Below are 17,843 nucleotides of genomic sequence, written 5' to 3'. Positions count from 1 at the left end.
ACGGAAGTAGGATTGCCCAACCTTCCTTCCGAGGAGTGGCTGGTGGGTTTGAACTGCCAGCCTTCTGGTTAGCAGTCAAGTGCCTTAGGCACTATTAGTGTTTGCTAAATATTTGTGCTGGTCCTCTTTTTTATTTTGATGTGAAGATTTATCATTTTTCTTTGAGGTTTCCCTGTGATTTATAATTTTCTTCCCAAGTTTAGAACAGTTCTTTCTATCTTGCAGTTGTCTTGACTTCCCTACCATTTAGAAGTTCTGTAATTATACAGTTTTTTCCCTCTTTTTGGTTTGTAGTTGTCCTCATTTGTCAATTGATGTCTCTGGTTCTCTGTTTATAATCATGTAGGCTCATTTACTTTGTATACATCCATAACTGGGTTGGTTTCTGGGTTATGTCACCATGTGTGTTAATGGTCAGTTGTTGTTTGCTGTTGTTGGTTCTCTGTCCACAGGACTCCCTTTAGCATCTCTTGTAAGGTTTTCTGGTTTTAACAAATTCACCTAATTTCTGCTTATCTGGAAATATCCTGATTTCACCATCATATTTGAGGGATAATTTTTCTGGGTATATAATTCTTGGTTGGAAATTTTTCTCTTTCTTGGTTTTGTATACCACCCCCATTGTCTTCTTGCCTGCCAAGAAATCCGAGCTTAGTCTTATTTGTTGCTCCTTGTAGGTAACTTTTCACTTTTCCCACGCTGCTTTCAGGATTCTTTCTTTGTCTTTTGTTTTGGTGAGTTTGATGATGATATGTCTTGGTGATTTTTCTTTTGGAGTCTATCATGTTTGGGTTTCGTTGGACTTTCTGAATGGATATATTCTCATCTTTCATCACACTAGGGAAATTCTCTTCCAATAAATCTTCCACAATTTTCTCAGTGGTTTTATTTGTCTCTTCCTGTTCTAGAATTATCATTATACATAAGTTATTCCTTTTTATGGTATCCCACATGATCCTTAGGCTTTCTTCATTTTGTTTTGATCTTTTGTATGATTGATCCCTTCCCAAAGAAGTACTGAGGTATTTGTCTTCAATCTCACTAATTCTGTTTTCCATTGATTCAGTTCTGCTCCTTTGCCCATTCAATGTGTTATCTATTTCTGAAAATTTACTATTAATCTTCTGGATCTCTATCTGTAAATTTTGTATAATTTCTAATTTTTTATTTATTTTGTCATTTTGTTCTTGTATTGTCTTTTGAAATTGTAGGGTTTTCTCTGTGTTTTCCGCAATTTGTCAGAGTTTTCCTTTATCTGTCTCTCAATTCATTGAAGATACGTAAATATAATCATTTTGAACTCCTTATCAGGGAGTTCCAATGCTGCTTCTTCTTCAGGGATGTGTTCTGGGTCTATATCCTGGCCCCTTGTTTCTTTTGCTTTATCTTGCCTCTTTGTATGGACTATGATGCTCTGTTGTCTCCGAGACATTGTAACATTTTTATGTTTATACTTAATTGGTGATTGTATGTTGGAGTGACTTTCCCATAATTTTTGTTTTGTTTGGATGTTATCTACATAAGCAGGGTACTGTGCTCCTCTATTTGCTAGTTGGCAGCACTTATATACCTGACAGGAGACACCTGTCTCCTTTCTCATTGTCAGCCTCCCATATGTCCCTGCAATCCTTGACAAATGGAGCCTATTCTTAGGTCTCTGGAATCCAACTGAGAATGCTGTCACTTTAAATATCTAAAATGGCCACCACTTGTAAACAATCAAAATGGCTGACCCTCTGGACAGCCAAAAGTCCACAACTCAGGTTGTCGCCCTCCTTGCTGTTTCCCTTCCTTGTCATAGGCCACCAGCACAGTCATCCCTGCAGCCCTTGGTGACCAGGGCTGATCTTTAGGTCAATTCTCATGTCCTAACACCACTTGGAAATATTCAGGCTATTGGTGCCAGCAGAGTAGCTGACAGTCTGCAGCTCTGTCCATTTCTGTAGTGACTGTTTTTATTCAGCTTTTTCCACTAGTTGGTGTCTAATCCACTTCTGTATACTTCCTTTCAAAGCTCAGGGCTCCAGGGTTATCTTCTCTATCTCTGTCAACTGTTTTCTCTTTTCTTTGTTGAAGAGGTCTGTGTAGCTTGTCTGCCTATTCAACCATCTTACCAGAAGTTCCTCTCCAACAACATTCTTTAAAGACATGGAAAAAACAATCACTAATTTAATATGGAAAATAAAGAGAGCTCATATAAGCAAAGCACTACTGAAGAAGTAAAACAAAATAGGAAGTCTCACACTCTCCAGTCTCAAAACTTACTATACAGCCATGGTAATCAAAACAGCCTGGTATCAATACAATGATAGACACAAAGACCAGTAGAACAGAATTGAGAATCCAGAAATAGATCCATCCATCTGTGGACAGCTGATTTTTGACAAACAGCCAAACTCATTAAATGTAGAAGAAATAGTCTCTTTAAAAAAAATGAGTGCTGGCAAAGCTGGATATCCATTTGCAGAAAAATGAAACAAGATCCATATCTCACACTTTACAAAAAAAATGAACTCAAGATGGATCGATAGCTAAATGTAAAACTAAAAACTAGAAAGTTCATCAAAGATAAACTAGAAGCAAACTTAGGGGCCCTAATTTATGGCATAAATAGACTATCAAACATTACCCAAAATGCATGAACAGCAGAAAATAAACTAGATGACTGGATCTTCTGAAAATTAAATTCTTATGTGCATCAAAAGACTTCTTCAGAAGAGTAAAAAGAGAATGTACAGATTGGGGGAAAAATATATTTGACAATGACATATCCAAAAAGGGACTTATTTCTAAATTTTACAGAAAACTTCAACATCTCAACAACAAAAAGACAAACAATCCAATTTAAAAATGGGCAAGGACATGAACAGACATTTCACCAAAAAAGATACTCAGGTAGCCAACAAACACATGAAGAAATAGTCATGATCATTAGAGAGATACAAATCAAAACAACTATGAGATACATGTCATCTCACCCCAGCAATTACAGCAAAGTTCAACAAGATAGAAAATAGCAAATGCTGGTGAAGGTGTGGAGAGATTGGAGCTTTCTTACACAGCTGGTGGCATTGTAAAATGATACATGCACTGTGGAAAACAGTATGGTGCTTTCTTAAAAAGTTAGAAATAGAAATACCATTTGATCCTGCAATCTCATTGCTAGGAATATATCCTAAAGAGTGTATGTAGGAAAAGAATAGATATATGCACACTCCTGTTCATCACAGCACTATTCAAAATAGCAAAGAGATGGAAACAGCCTAAATGCCCATCAACAGATGAAAGGATAATCAAACTATGGTATACATGATGGAATACTATGCAACAGTAAAGAATAATGAAGAATCTGTGAAACACCTCACAATGTAGATGAACTTGGAGGACAATTATACTGGGTGAAAGAATTAATCACAGAAGGACAAATATTGTATGAGTCCATTATTATAAAAGTCAAGGAAAGGTTTACACACAGAAGAAAATTTTCTTTGTTGGTTACCAGGGATGGTAGGGGAGAGAAAATTGCTAGCTAGTTAAGAAATATGTAATGATTTGGGTGAAGAGAAAGGCAATATAATAAAAGTGTATGACCAGCACAATATTACTAAGGGAAAGGAAGACATGGCATAGGCAACAAATGAAAATACTATTACTTACATACACTACTGCATTATCAGTAATAACAAACATTAATCTGCAGGTGGATACATAGATTAACAAGCAAGATATGGGTAGGTGAATAGTAATATACTCATGATCATACATAGGTTTGGTTGATGGTATACCTACATGCCTATTTGTATATGCTACAAAAATAACCATACACATTATAAAAACTAACAGGGCACAAGGTTGGGATAGCTTCTTAGCCACAACCAAGCACCTTAAGGGAGTGAGTTAGTGGGCCTGTGGGCTTGAGACCATGGTCTCAGGGGACATCAAGCCCAACTGGCACAACATAGTTCACAAAAACATTGTTCTATATTCTACATTAGTGAGTAACAACTGGGATCTTAAAAGCTCATGAATGGCCATATAAGATGCAACTATTTGTTTCTCCTTGTCCAGAGCAAAGAAAAGTGAAGAAAATCAAAAACATATGGGAATAGTTAATCTGAGGGGCTAATGAACCATGGGAACCTCAACCTACATGACCCTGACATGAGAAGAACTAGATGGTGCCCAACTACCAATGCCAACTCAGAAAGGGATCAGAATTAGAGATCCTGAATAGAGGGGAAGAAAAATGTGGAACAAAATTCAAAAACATAAAAATGACCAGGATTACTGATTGGCTAGAGACTAGTGAAATCCCCAAGACTATGGTCTCTAGTCACGCTTCAGGCCTGGAATTGAACTCACTTCCATGGCTTAACTCTCAGCCAAAAAATAGATAAGGCTATGATCTGAGCAATTACCCCAGGGAATTACACTCCTTAGAACAATCAACCATGGAAGATCAGGAAGGAGCATTTGTGCAGGGAGAAAGCTAGGGAGGCAGGAATGCATCGTAAGAAGGACACAGGGAAAGAGTAACCATAGGGAGGAAGTGGGAAGAGAGCTGTTACATTGTGGGGATTGATTATAATCAATGTCACAAAACAAAATGTGTATGAACTGTTGAATGGAAAGTGAATCTGCTCTATAAAATTTCACTTAAATCACAATTTTAAAAAAGTGTTACGATAAGCACTCTCATCACAGTGTTTACTGTAAAAATTCGGTGATGGGAGGAGATAAACCAATCTAAGAACATCCCTCCCATGAAGCCAGACACATCTCAATCCAGACAAAATAATATGTGACTATCAGCAAAATTGTAGTGAAAGAAAGAGAATACAAAACCCAGATAGTCCAGCTAAGTGTTCTAACCCCCATTTTTCTCATTCTCAATGGCTAAAAAGAATGTAGAATAAGTTAAACATACAAGAGATGAATAGTCCTGAAACACTGTCCACTATAATGTCAGAAGATAAGCCCCTCTGGTTGGAAGGCACTCAAAATATGACTGGGGAAGACTTACCTCCTCAAATACAGTCAACTTTAACAATGTGGATGGAGTAAAGCTTACAGGATCTTCATTTGCTAATGGAGCGTGACTCAAAATCCAGCTACAAACATCCATTAATAATTGGAATGTGGAAAGCACAAAGTATGTGTGGTAGTTACGTTTGTGCATCAACTTGGCTAGGCCTGGCTGAATGGCTGGGCAGCTGGTGGTAGTTATTTCCCATGATGAGACTGGCAATCAAGTCCATGGTGGGTTCTACCACAAGCAGCTGAATAGCTGCCTTTGGGATGTGGTCTGTTTCCTGTATATAAAAAGAAGCCTTGGGGATAGTCTCTAGCTTATGGCACACTTGGACCCTGCATGTAGCCATGTTGTTGTTCAGCAGCCTGCCATGCTCTCTGCTGACCTTGGGACTTACAATGGACTTCAATTAATGGCCTGCCATGTAGTTTGGTGACATCGGGACTGTGCCTTTTTATTTGTTGACCTTGGGTTTGTCAGCCTCAGCAGCTAGCAGCTGTATGAGTGAAAAAAACGCCTCTAACTCCAGTGGGCCAGGAGCAGGAGGCAGAGCTGAAGCCCGGGGTTAAAGGGCTTTCCCCCAGCCCCTAGAGCCTAGCACTTTGAGCTCAGACTTAAAGCCTCCAAACTGTAAGAGAATAAACTCCTGTTTGTTAAGGCCATCCCATTTGTGTTATATTCCTGTCATAGCGGTACTAGGTAACCAGAACAAAATTTGGTACTGAGAGAGTGCGGTACTGTTCTGACAGATACCTAAAATGTGGAAATAGGAGTGGAGTGCGTCCTTGACCTGAGACCCTGGCAGAAAGACCCTGGCATATGGCATGAGAGACGGCAGTAGCAGAGCCCAGAGACCAGCATTAAACAGCAACAGGCTTACCAGCCCATGGAGGAGAAAGCCAGTGCCATTGGGTAGGCAGTTTCCTGACAGAGAGGGTTGCCTTCAGGCATTAATTGGTGATAAGACTGGCACAAAAAGGAGTAGCAGGTTGGCCAGTCCACAGAGCAGGAAAGCTAAGTGTCCTTTGGACAGAAAGATTTCTGGCGGAGTGGGTTGCCTTCGGGCATTAATCAGCAGAAGCTGCAGACTAAGGAAATGGGAAGCAGAGCTGCCTGAGTCTCAAAGGGTAAGACCAAGGCCTTTGGGGATGGAACCACCATAGCACCCTAGGTTTCAAAGAGTTAGACCTTCACCAACTCAGTTCTGGAGTATGGGGCTGCTTGTTCATGTGAGTCAGTGGAATGGAGCCATAGCTGCTGCACAAGAGTGAGGGGGGAAGGGCTGCCATGCCAAGAGAGAGAGGAACAGGCCACCAGGCCAAGTGAGTGAGGTCGCCGTGCCTAAGGCACTTGCCTGTTAACCAGAAGGATGTATGTTCAAACACACCAGCCACTCCATGGAAGGAAGGTTGGCCAATCTACTTCTGTAATGATACCACCTCAGAAACCCAAATAGGGGTCACTATGAGTCAGGTCCAACTTGATGGCACATAGCAAAAACAACAACAACAAAGGACTGCAACCACCTAGTGAGAGTGATATGTACAGATGCTGCCCACTGAAGATCTATACAGGTGCCAAGTTGACAAGGGGTAGAATTGTGGTAGTTATGTTTGTGTATATAGTCAATTTGACTAGGCCCAGTTGAATGGCTGGGCAGCTAGTGGTAGTTATTCCCCATGATGAGACTGGCAATCAAGCCCATGGTGGGATCTACCACAAGCAGCTGAGTAGCTGCCTTTGGGATGTGGTCTGCTTCCTGTATATAAAGAGAAGCCTTGGGGATAGTCTCTAGCGTAAGGCATGCGTGGACTGTGCATGTAACTGTGTCATTGTTCAGCAGCCTTCCATGCTCTGCTGACCTTGGGACTTACAATGAACTTGAATTAATGGTCTGCCATGTGGTTTGGTAACATCAGGACTGTGTCATTTTATTTGTCAACCTTGGGCTTGTTAGCCTCAGCAGCCAGTGGCTGCCTGAGTGAAGAAAAGTCTCTAGCTTCAGTGGGCCAGAAGTCCAAGGTTGAGGGACTTTCACCAGGGCTCTAGAGCCTGGAACTTTGAACTTGGACTTCTGGTCTTCCAAACTGTAAGAGAATAAACTCCTGTTTGTTAAGGCCATCCCATTTGTGGTATATTCCTATCAGAGTGGCACTAGGTAACCAGAACAGTATGAATCTAGGAAAATTGAAAGTAGTCAAAAAAGAAATGGAACAGATAAAGATTGATATCCTAAGCATTAGTGAGCTGAAATGGACTGGCCATTTTGAATCAGACAATCACATGGTCTACTATGCCAGGAGCAACAAATTGAAGAGGAATGACTTTGTATTCATTGTCAAAAAGAACATCTCAAGATTTATCCTGAAGTACAGTGCTATCAGTGATAGGATAATATCCATACACCTACAAGAAAGACCACTGAATACTACTGTTATTCAAATTTATGTATCAACTATTACAGTCAAAGATAAAGAAATAGAAGATTTTTACCATGATATTGACCAAACATGCAATCCAGATGTATTGATAATTATTGGTAATTGGAATGTGAAAGTTGGAAACAAAGAAGAATCATTAGTAGTTAGAAAATTTGACCTTGGTGATAGAAATGATGCTGGAGACCATATGATAGAATTTTGCAAGACCAATGACTAATTCATTCAAATACCATTTTTCAACAACATAAAAGTGGTATACACCTGAATCTCACTAGATGGAATACACAGAAATCAGATAGCCTACATCTGTGGAAAGAGGTGATGGAGAAGCTCAATATCATCAGTCAAAACAAGGCCAAGAACTGACTGTGTAACAGACCTTTAATTGCTCATATGTAAGTGCAACTTGAAGCTAAAGAAAATTAAAACAAGTCCATGAGAGCAAAAATATAACCATGATTATAATCCCACCTGAATTTAGAGACAATATGAGAATAGATTTGATGCACCAATGACTGAAGACCAGACGAGTTGTGGAATGATATCAAGAGCATCACATATGAAGAATGCAAATGGTCATTAAAAAGACAGAAAGGAAGAAAATACCAAAACGGATGTCAGAAGAGACTCTGAAACTTGCTCTTGAACAGAGGATAGCTAAAACAAGTGGAAGAAATGCTGAAATGAAAGAACTGAACAGAAGATTTCAAAGGACAGCTGGAGAAGACAAAGAAAAGTATTATAAAGAAATGTCCAAAAGACTTCAAGTTAGAAAACCAAAATGGAAGAATACACTCAGCATTTCTCAAGCTGAAAGAACTGAAGAAAAAATTCAAGGCTTGATTGCAATATTGAAAGATTATGTGGGCAAAATATGGAACAATGCAGGAAGCAGCAAAAGAAGATTGAAGGAATACATAGTCATTGTATCAAAAAGAATGGGTCAATGTCCAACTATTTCAGGAGGTAGCATATGATCAAGAACAAATGGTATTAAAGGAAGAAGTCCAAGCTGCATTGAAGGAATTGGCAAAAAGCATGGCTACAGGAATTGACAGACTACCCATTGAGATGTTTCGACAAACAGACGCAGCTCTGGAGGTGCTTGCTCATTTATGCCAAGAAAATTGGAAGACACCTACAATTGACTGGAAGAGGTCCATATTTATACCCATTCCAAAGAAAGGTGATCCCACAGAATGTGGAAATTATCTAACAATATCGTTAACATCACATGCAAGTAAAATTTTGCTGAAGATAATTTAAAAAACAGTTGCAGCAGTATATTGACAGGGAACTTCCAGAAATGCAAGTTGGATTCAAAAGAAGATGTGGAATGAGGGATATCAGTGCTGATGTCTGATTGATCTTGGCTGAAAGCAAAGAACACCAGAAAGATGTCTACCTGTGTTTTATTGACTATGTAAAGGCATTTGACTGTGTGGATCATAACAAATTATGGATAACATTGTAAAGAATGAGAATTCCAGAACACTTAAGTGTTCTCATAAGGAACTCGTACATAGATCAAGAGGCTGTCATTTGAACAGAACAAGGAGCTATGGCATGGTTTAAAATCAGGAAGGTTGTGTATCAGGGTTGTATTCTTTCACCATACTTGTTCAATCCATATGCTGAACAAATAATCAGAGAAGCTGGACTATACGAAGAAGAATGCAGAATCAAGATGGGAGGAAGACTCATTAACAACCTGTGATATGCACAAGACACAACCTTGCTTGCTGAAAATGAAGATGACTTGAAGCACTTATTGATGAAGATCAAAGACTATTGTTTTCAGTATGAAATACACCTCAACCTAAAAAAATGAAACTCCTCACAGCTGGACCAATAAGCAACATCATGATAATTAGAGAAAAGATCAAAATTGTCAGGGATTTCTTTTCCCTTGCATCCACAGTCAACACACACGGAAGTAGCAGTTAGGAAATCAAACGTCATATTGCATGGGAAAATCTGCTGCAAAGACTTCTTTAAAGTGTTAAAGAGTAAAGATGTCAATTTGAAGACTAAGATGTGTCTGACCCAAGCCATGGTATTTTCAATTGCTTCATGTGCATGTGAAAGCTGGACAATGAATAAAGAAGATCAAAGAAGAGCTAATACCTTTGAATTGTGGTGTTGGCAAGAATATGGAAAATAGCATGGACTGCCAGAAGACAACAAATCTGTCCTGGAAGAAGTGCAGCCACAATGCTCCTTGGAAACGAGAATGGCCAGATTTCATCTCACCTACTTTGGTCATGTTGTCAGAAGGGACCATTCCCTTCTGATATCATGTTTGGTAAAGTAGAGGGTTAGCAAAAAAAAAAAAAAAAAGGGAAGACCCTTAACAAGATGGATTGACACACTGGCTGCAATGATGGGCTCAAGTATAGCAAGAAGGGGTCACTATGAGTCAGATCCAACTCGACGGCAGTGAGTTTGGTTTGGTTTTGGTTAGGCATTGAACAAAGGCAGTGCAAGACCGCAAGGCCTAAAAGAAGGGACACTCATGAGGTGAGCCCCTTAGTCACCCAGCTTTCTGCTTAGGGACAACTTTCTAAATGTGCCACAGGAAGCTGGAGCACCAGCAGAGCATGGAGGGAACACAGATGAAGGACAGATATGAGAGTTCTGGAGTGCTCAAGCAGATGGGAACTTCAGGGCAAAATACCAGAGAGGAGGAAGCTGTGCAGAGGCTAGAGCACAGAAGTCTATAAGGAGGTTCTTTGTGGGTTCTTGGTCGAGAGCTGGGCTGATCTTGGTTATCCAACTGTATCCAGCCATCAAGGCTGTATTCTTGTCCTACTTTCTACAAAGCCTCCCCTGAATACTTCAGCCCACAGTGATTGTTACCTATTCTGAACCTCAGAGTATTCTACTTACTCCGTAACTGACACTTATTCATATGTGATTTTGAGATACTTCGTGTTGACATGGTTACTTTTAGTTTTCATTTAATAAGTTATTCATTCCACCAATTCTACAAATATTTATTGAATGACAAGTTAGAACAAGATCATTGTCTTTAAATAGATTAGTCACGTCTGCTATTTTATTTGTTTATTGACAAAAAGATAATTTTAATATGATAAATTTTGTGATAGGAGAATTATTAGTACACATACCAGAAGGTATTGAATCCAGCCTGGGAGCTCAGGGAAGACACTTATAAGATCTGGGTGATCTTGGAAATAAGTTGATACTTATTATGTTTTCTCCTTCAGTTGTCTGTCCTGAAGAAAAGAATGCTTTTTGCAGATTATAAACTCCCATCCTCAAGTTCAAGGGTATTGCTCAGTTTAAACTAATCAGATATCTAATTTTGACTTAGAAATATACTCACTGAACTTGGCCGTTAGAGACCAATTCCCAAACATGATCACTCCTTAGAAAACATATGCAGTGAAAAGTTAAGAGCCCCAAGAGGAACAAGGAACTGAAAGCCATCAGTTTGTGTAGGAAACACCTTGTCTAAACTAATCTTTTAAATTTTATTACTATATTAGTCACTACAACTATTTTCTGATCACTATGGTAATAGACTATTTAGAACAAGCCTTCATTAAGAACCACCTCACCCTTGTCTCAGTCAAAACCAGTAACATTTTTCTTGTTATTGACATTTGTGGAAACATCCAATTCCAAGAAGCCAAGAAGACCTCTGAACTTTCTAAATGAAGCCTCCAACTTTCTGGTCTGAACAGGAAGCAGCTTGGCAAGATTACTAACCACCACCACAAAGGAAGTGGAGTTCTAGCTAGTACTTAAAAGATATGTAGAAGTCATCTAGGCAAAAATGGATACAGATGAAGAAGAGCATCCAGGGAAAGAGAACAACATATGCAAAAGTCCAAAACTTATAAATAGTGACAGTATATGAACTAGAAATCTCAAAGACAAAAAGAGCTCAGAAAGAATCAGGGTGGCAAGAGATGAGACTAGAGAAGGAAGCAGAAAGCAGCTTGTAAGCCTGTGAAGGACTCTGGGCCTTATACTAAACACAATGGGGAGCACCTGTAGTGTCTTCCATGCATTCATTTATTCAACAAATATTGTGTGAGTCTTACATGTACAGCACCATTTTCAGCACTAAGCATATATAGCATTGAATAGGACAAAGCCACCAGTCTCACAGAATTTACATACCAGAGAGGGGAAGGTAGACAATAAATAAGTACATATATCATGGATCAAGGGGATTTCAAACTGTGCATATTGGAAATAAAATAAAATAAGATGATGAATAATGACCAGGCGATGGATGGAGGGTACTTAAACTTTGGTTAGAAAAGATCTTTCTGAGAAGGTGACCACATTGAGCTGAGGCCGGAAGGGTACCAAGAAGCTAGATGTGCAAGTACCTGGGGCTAGAGTTTAAGAGTAAATAGCAAGTACGACGCCATCAGGTGAGAGAAAGCTTAGCCTGTTCAAGGGACCAAAAGAAGGTCAGTGTGCCTGCAGTACAGCGAGCAAGGAGGAAGAAACTGTGTATGCTGAGTTTGGAATTTTAACAGCTTCCAATAATATAATCCCTTTGAGGTAATAGTACGGAAATTAGATTTTATTCTAAAAGCATTTGAAAACTGTTAGAAGTTTTAAACAGGATGGGAGGTCTGATTTACCTTTTTAAAAGATTTACCTTTTTAAAATTCTGGAAAATTAATTTGCAGGGGCAAGAGTGAAATAAATTAGAAACTATTGCAGTAGCCCAGGCAAGAGATAATGGTAGCTTGGAATAAATAAAAGTAGAACATATTTAAGTTCTATTTTGGAAGTAAAGCTAATGTTGTTGTTGTTGTTGTTATATGCCATCAAGTCGGCCCCGCCTCATAGCAACCCCTCCTTGGGTTTCTGAGGCAGCATCACTACGGAAGTAGGATTGCCCGGAAGTAGGATTGCCCGGAAGTAGGATTGCCCGGAAGTAGGATTGCCCAACCTTCCTTCCGAGGAGTGGCTGGTGGGTTTGAACATACATCCTTCTGGTTAGCAGTCAAGTGCCTTAGGCACTATGCTACCAGAGCTCCTGTTTGTTTATGAATCATATCTGGAAGTAAAGAAAAGAGTTTTGCTTGATCAACTAAATAAACTCAAAACAAAACTCATTGCAATGGAATCAGATCTGACTCACAGCGACCCCCCCTTGGGTTTCCAAGGCATTATCACTACAGAAGTAGATTGCCCTTCCTTCCAACTAGTGGTTGGTGGGTTTGAACCATCAGCCTTCTGGTTAGCAGTCAAATGCCTTAGGCACTATGCCACCTTTGAAGGAGGGAGGGAGAATAAGAATCGCAGGCTTTGTTTTGCCAATCAATACTCATTTTGGGAGATTGATTAAACATTGAAATGGAGATTTTAAGCCAGTGGGTGTGTATGAGTGTGGCTGAATAGAAATTTAAGAAACAGGGAAAATAAATTGAGAGTTCCTAGCTTATTTTGGTATTCAAAGCCATGGAAATAGATGCCGACTCGACGGCACATAACAACAACAACAACAACTCAGGGTGGGTGGTGATAAAGAAGCAACAAAGATCTAGAATTCTGGGATGCATTTAAGCAGTTGTCAAAGGAATTAAAAAAAAAAAAAGTTACCATCAAATTGAGTTTGAGTCATGGGAACCCCATGTGTTGTCTCCTATGGTCCCCTCCTGTGTAATTGAAACTCCTTATCTCAGTGGGTCTCTTGGAAGAAACTTTCTAATAAACAGGAAGTGGAAGTGGGTCATTGAGTCTAATTCTTACTACATTCACCCAATATGCAACTGGATACAACATGAGTGGTTACTGCGCAAGGATGGGCTATAGTCATAGAAAATAAGTCTCTGATCCATTTTGAGAGAACTATGTTGTACGTTCATGCCTGCCGATCCAGCAATTCCAGCCAATGCTCTTTGCCATGGTACAAACACAAGGGTATGCTCATGTACATGTCCTGCTAGTCAACCAATGAGAACTCCAGTCCCAGATGATGCACAAAAGTGAGAGAATTCAATGAGTTGACCATTGCAATGAATTCAATCAAGTTATTTTTTAACTGTATAGAATTTATATACAGAGTTAAGTCTTAAGTTTATAAATAATAACATTTACAACTTTAAAATATGTTTAGCATACACACAGATGCAATGTAGCATATGTTTAATATAATACTAGCATGGGTAATAATTTAATATACTCCTAACATAGCAAATGTCAAAAATATTGGAAATATTCATATTTATCTAACACAAAAAGTTTTAATTTATGTATGAAGTGAGTTTCATTTTTATTGTCTGGCCCATGACACACAGTGCTTGATATTACTCTACATATGTTAATAAACAAAGTATTAATCACAGGAAGAGGACAATAAATTCAATATTTATTTATCATGCAAAATTGTTTCCATTTTGCAATAGTGAGTGTGTTTCTAAATTCGCCTTCCAAGAAAGGAACAAAGGGTATTTATCAGAACATTAAAAAACCAAACCAAACTCACTGCCGTCGAATCTACTGAGACTCATAGCAAACCCTCCTTGGGTTTCTGAGGCAGTTGAAGTGGATTGCCCAATCTTCCTTCCAAGGAGTGGCTGGTGAGCAGTCAAGTGCCTTAGGCACTACACCACCAGAACTCCCATCAGAACATTACATCTATATTTTATCAGAATACTTACTATCTCCATGTAAGGAAGCAGTATCACGATAAATAGAGAAAAGATTGAAGCTGTCAAATATTTCATATTACTTGGAATGGAAGTAGCAGTCAAAATATTCGATGACACATAGCATTGGACTAATCTGCTGCAAAAGACCTCTTTCAAGTGATGAAGAGCAAAGATTCCTCCTCAACACAAGCCATGGTATTTTCAACCACCTCATACGCATGTGAGAGCTGGACAATGAATAAGGAAGACTGAAGAAGAGTTGATCCTTTTGAGTTGTGGTGTTGGAGGAGAATGCTGAAAATACCGTGGACTGCTAAAAGAACTAACAAATCTGTCCTGGAAGAAGTGCAGCCGGAATGCTTCTTGGAAGCGAGGATGGCCAAACTTCATCTCACCTACTTTGGTCATGTTGTAAGAAGGGACCATACCCTAGAGAAAATATCATACTTGGTAAAGTGGAGGGTCAACAAAAAAGGGGAAAACCCTCAACAAGATGGATTGACACAGTGGCTACAATGATGGGCTCAGGTATAGCAAAGATCGTGGGGCCGGCACAGGACAGGGCAGTGTTTCATTCTGCTGTATATAGGGTCACCATGAGCCACTCATTGGAAGGATGGTTGGGCAATCTACTTCCGTAGTGATACTGCCTCGGAAACCCAAGGAGGGGTCCTATGAGTGGGGTCTGACTCCACGGCACATAACAACAACAACGTGAGTCGGAAAGGAGCTCTGGTAGAGTAGTGCCTAAGGCATTTGACTGCTAACCAGAAGGCTGGTGGTTCAAACCCACCAGCCACTCCTTGGAAGGAAGGCTGGGCAATCTACTACTGTAGTGATATGGCCTCGGAAACCCAAGGAGGGGCAGTACCTAACAACAGCAACATGTAAGGAAATTGAACAATTCCTCAAGAAAATAAACTAAATGGATATTTAAATAATAAAAATTACATAAATGTATTTTATTTTCCATTTCCCTTTAGATTGAATTTCTTTTAAGAAATTGATTTTGTTATGACTCACCAAACAAACTGACTCATTGAGAAGTGTTGTTACTGGTACATCAATTATGTACATGTATTTCAATATGGGAGTTGAACAATTTCACAAAGAAATAAAATGTACATTTTATAAATTTTGTACACGATAATAGTTATATTTTCCTTTTCATTTTGGACTGATGGAGTATAATGTCACATTCAGTTCTCTCTCGTCAACCACTTAAGAACACACCGGTGACACAATAATCATGTGATTCCTGACATATTTGGTCCTGCCTAAACAAAATCAGCCAAAATCTCCAAATAGAGCATACCCTTGTATTTGTATCCTGCTTTTTACGATCACTCTTGCCCCCATGGATATCTACAGTACAATACTCTAAGATTCTAGGTGCCTTAGAAAATATTGCTGAAGATCAGACACGAAAAGGAGGTACCAAAAGGGAAGATAAAAATATCACCAACAAAATACAAACACTAGAGTATGTATTTATGTTGGTTATGTGGAATAATAGAATGCAGCATTTTCACTGGATGGGTCAAGCTCTCCAAGATTCAAAAGTAAATTTAAAGACATGCACAGATCTCTACCAGTTATTAACATGATACTTACACAATTTAAAGGAGCTCTGGTAGCACGGTGCCTAAGGCATCTGACTGCTAACCAGAAGGTTGGTGGTTCAAACCCTCCAGCCACTCTGTGGATGCAAGACTGCGGGCAATCTATTTCTGTAAAGATTTACAGCCTCAGAAACTCAATGGGGATCACTAAGAGTCAGAGTCGACTGGACAGCAGTGGTTTTGGTTTCAGTTTTTTTACATGATTTAAGAAAAAGTTTTGAAAAATTTTAAAACACAACGAAACAAATACTGCTGAATACTATCAAGCAGTTTACCATCACAGAAGCATTATAAAGAAATAAATAAATGATGGAATTACTCCAAAAGTATTGAACTTCAGAGATCAATTTCATCTAACTACAAATTACGCCATCACTAACATATTTGAATCTTGCTCGGAAAAAAAAGAGCAAAAGTGTATGAAGTTTTTTCAAATAGATTTTCCTCTTAAACCTGATGAAGAATGCATGGAAGCACCCAAGAAATTAATTCAGAGTTATCCTGATGACTTAAATAAAAGCTTTACAGAGAAGTCCAACAAATTCATTCTTACATGAGAACTAAGTTTACAGATTTAAGAAAGCCAAATTTTATTCATACAGGATGTATGATTCCATAATAGAAGAGAAAATGAAATGTGTATTTCCAAATGTTGAAATTGCTTTACACATATTCCTAACTTTAATGATCACAAACTGCAAAACAGAACACTCATTTTAGTCCCTAAAGAGATTCAAAAACCCTTAGCATACAATGATGCAAGAAAGATTTGATTCATTATCTTTATTATGTATGGAAGTAGATACCGTTTCACGGCTTAATTATGACAATTCATTGAAGAATTTGTAAGAGCAAAGAATAGAGAGAAATGTTTTTAATTATTACATGTTAGAGCTGAAAGATCTATCTAAAAATATAGTAATGTGTTGTAATATTTGTTTTCTGATCATGAATTTTTTTTTCAACAAGCATTTTTTCTTTCTTTCTTTTTTATTGTAATTTGGGTGAAAGCTTAAATAACAAATTCATTTTCCATACAGAAGTTCATATATATTTTGTTTCATGATGTTGATTGCAATCCCCATAATGTAATGTCTTCTCACTTCTTTCCTGCAGTTACCTTTTCCCTGTGTCCTTTCCTACGCATTTCTGCCCTCTGAGCTGTCTCCCTGTGCAAACAGTGCCCTTCTAATCGCCCATGATTGATTTTCTAAAGAGTGTAACTACCTAATATAAATATTCACCTTATACTCCTATTGTTTGGCTGGAAGCCATGGAAGTGAGTTCAATTCCAGACCTGAAGGGTGATGAGGGGCCATATTCTCAGGAGTTTCACCAGTCTCTCTCAGACCAGTAAGCCTAATCTTTTTTATGATTTTGAGTTTTGTTCCACATTTTTCTCCAAATCTATCCAGGATCTCCTACACTGATCCCTTTCTGAGTGGTTCACATGGGTAGCTGGGCACCATCTAATTCTTCTGGTCTCATGGTCATGTAGGCTGAGGGTCTCATCATCTACTAGTCCCCTGGACTAATTGTTTCCATGCATCTTTGGTTTTCTTCATTCTTTTCTGCTCCAGATGAGGAGAGACCCATTGTTGCAACTAGATGTTCGCTTGTAAGGTTTTAAGATCCCAGACACTACTCACCAAAGTAGGATGTAGAACAATGTTTTTGTGTAGTTTGTCATGTCAACTGTGCTTGATGTACCCTGTGACCATGGTGATCATTAAATATTTTATGATTCCTATCATTTGTTCATTTATAATTGTAGCATTTGTTATGAAACAAGCATCAAAATTGAAGGCTTAGCCATTTTTTTTTCTCTTTTCTTTTCAGAAAATGTCTTTATTTCACATTCAATCTTGAAAATAAATTATAGTAGAGAATTTTTAGTTTTAGTTATTCTCTTTTTTTTCTTTAATTGTGATTTGGGTGAAAATTTACAGAGCAAATTGACTTTCCATACAGCAATTCACATACACTTTGTCTCATGACATTGACCAAAATTTACCACAATGCAACAGCTCCCCTCCCACTTCCTCCCGATAATTACCTCTTCCCTGTGTCCATCCCTTCATGCCCTCCTGCCCCCTGAGCT

The sequence above is a fragment of the Orycteropus afer genome, unplaced genomic scaffold (genome assembly GCF_000298275.1).
Source record: "Orycteropus afer afer isolate SDZICR_OR568_19922 unplaced genomic scaffold, OryAfe1.0 scaffold00044, whole genome shotgun sequence".
Lineage (NCBI taxonomy): Eukaryota > Metazoa > Chordata > Mammalia > Tubulidentata > Orycteropodidae > Orycteropus > Orycteropus afer.
The sequence above is the reverse complement of the archived record's forward strand: the minus strand, read 5'-3'. Positions refer to the sequence as shown.